Source organism: Penaeus japonicus, unplaced genomic scaffold (assembly GCF_977035675.1).
Source record: "Penaeus japonicus unplaced genomic scaffold, GWHDUDI00000001_assembly GWHDUDI00000015, whole genome shotgun sequence".
Lineage (NCBI taxonomy): Eukaryota > Metazoa > Arthropoda > Malacostraca > Decapoda > Penaeidae > Penaeus > Penaeus japonicus.
In genome coordinates, this window is record NW_028234417.1 from 37,948,225 (window position 1) to 37,950,724 (window position 2,500).

General features: G+C 47.0%; 2 protein-coding genes across 2 annotated transcripts in view; one reads left to right on the plus strand and one right to left on the minus strand.

Annotated features, from left to right (window-relative positions):
* Positions 1-1,809, minus strand: part of LOC122248893 (protein sax-3) — a gene marked incomplete in the record, with an annotated part of 157,670 nt that extends 155,861 nt beyond the window's left edge. Inside the window, 1 exon segment of the mRNA XM_086544934.1 lies at positions 1,710-1,809.
* The window catches only part of LOC147470450 (uncharacterized), an 18,742-nt gene that overhangs the window by 1,931 nt on the left and 14,311 nt on the right, over positions 1-2,500 (plus strand). The gene's annotated exons all lie outside the window — the stretch shown is intronic.

The window sequence follows — 2,500 nt, forward strand, 5'->3', positions numbered from 1 at the left end:
TCCTCTTCCTCAACACAATCCCTCTTCCTCAACACAATCCCTCTTCCTCAACACAATCCCTCTTCCTCAACACAATCCCTCTTCCTCTTCCTCAACACAATCCCTCTTCCTCAACACAATCCCTCTTCCTCTTCCTCAACACAATCCCTCTTCCTCAACACAATCCCTCTTCCTCTTCCTCAACACAATCCCTCTTCCTCAACACAATCCCTCTTCCTCTTCCTCAACACAATCCCTCTTCCTCAACACAATCCCTCTCCCTCAACACAATCCCTCTTCCTCAACACAATCCCTCTTCCTCAACACAGTCCCTCTTCCTCACCACAATCCCTCTTCCTCTTCCTCAACACAATCCCTCTTCCTCAACACAATCCCTCTTCCTCTTCCTCAACACAATCCCTCTTCCTCAACACAGTCCCTCTTCCTCACCACAATCCCTCTTCCTCTTCCTCAACACAATCCCTCTTCCTCAACACAATCCCTCTTCCTCTTCCTCAACACAATCCCTCTTCCTCAACACAATCCCTCTTCCTCAACACAATCCCTCTTCCTCAACACAATCCCTCTTCCTCAACACCGTCCCTCTTCCTCAACACAATCCCTCTTCCTCAACACCATCCCTCTTCCTCAACACCGTCCCTCTTCCTCAACACAATCCCTCTTCCTCAACACAATCCCTCTTCCTCAACACAATCCCTCTTCCTCAACACAATCCCTCTTCCTCAACACAATCCCTCTTCCTCAACACAATCCCTCTTCCTCAACACAATCCCTCTTCCTCAACACAGTCCCTCTTCCTCAACACAATCCCTCTTACTCAACACAATCCCTCTTCCTCAACACAATCCCTCTTCCTCAACACAATCCCTCTTCCTCAACACAATCCCTCTTCCTCAACACAATCCCTCTTCCTCAACACAATCCCTCTTCCTCAACACAATCCCTCTTCCTCAACACAGTCCCTCTTCCTCAACACAATCCCTCTTACTCAACACAATCCCTCTTCCTCAACACAATCCCTCTTACTCAACACAGTCCCTCTTCCTCAACACAATCCCTCTTCCTCAACACAATCCCTCTTCCTCAACACAATCCCTCTTCCTCAACACAATCCCTCTTCCTCAACACCATCCCTCTTCCTCAACACAATCCCTCTTCCTCTTCCTCAACACAATCCCTCTTCCTCAACACAATCCCTCTTACTCAACACAGTCCCTCTTCCTCAACACAATCCCTCTTACTCAACACAGTCCCTCTTCCTCAACACCATCCCTCTTCCTCAACACAATCCCTCTTACTCAACACAGTCCCTCTTCCTCAACACCATCCCTCTTCCTCAACACAATCCCTCTTCCTCAACACAATCCCTCTTACTCAACACAGTCCCTCTTCCTCAACACAATCCCTCTTACTCAACACAGTCCCTCTTCCTCAACACCATCCCTCTTCCTCAACACAATCCCTCTTCCTCAACGCCATCCCTCTTCCTCAACGCCATCCCTCTTCCTCAACAGAATCCCTCTTACTCACCAACAGCGGCGGCGAGGTGGCTGAGGTCCCATGGCGTAAGCAGGAGCAGAAGCAGAAGCAGGAGACGCACAGCAGGAGAAGCACGGCGAGGAAGCAGGTTGTTGGGTGGAAACACACGGACCATGCTGGCTTGCTTCTGGATTTTCGCTTCTCTCTCTCTCTCTCTCTCTCTCTCTTTCTCTTTCTTTCTTTCACTCACTCACGCCTTTTTTGGGTCGTGGTCTGTTTGGTTGGGGTCTTTTTTTCTTTTTTTGGGGGGGTCTCTTTGGTCGTTGGGTTTTGAGTTTTGGGGGTCTTTTGAAATGGGTATTTTTTGGGTATTTTTGGGTTTGGTTCTTTTGTGATCGATTCGATCTTCTTATTGTTAGTACTTATTCATTTTTTTCTTTTCTGCTTCTTTCTTTATTTCTTGTGATTTCTATCTTTCTTTATTTTCTTCTTCACTCACTCATTCATCCTCTTCAGTGTCTGAGTTTTCCGAAGTCATCTTAATTTCCTTCTGCTTTTCTTCCTGGCAATCTATTTCACTTGATCTCTCACCTTTTCAATTCTCTCTCTTCATCTGTCTCGTGTTCTTCCAAAAACAAAGACCAAAAAAAAAAAAAACAGAAGAAAAACACAACGAACTGACAAGCAAACAACAAAACAAAATCACAAGCGAACAGACTTCTTTTGGGAATCAACAAACCAACTCAAACTTCTCTCCTCCGAGTCACAAACGCTCCCTAAGAAATCCCTTTTTCCTCTCACAGGATTCCCGGTCACACGCCTCCGAAGGATGTATCCGCAGGATATCCCAAAGGGCGCTTCCACAGCTCTTGGGCATCGTGGCATCGGGTCCTAGGCGCTCTCAGTCCGAAGGTCCTCATCTCCTGAAGAAGGCGAAGGAGACGGAGGAGTCCTTTGAGGATGAAGGAATAAGGAGAGACAGGATGGAGATTTGGTAGTTCCTTTGGTTAAGGATTTTCAC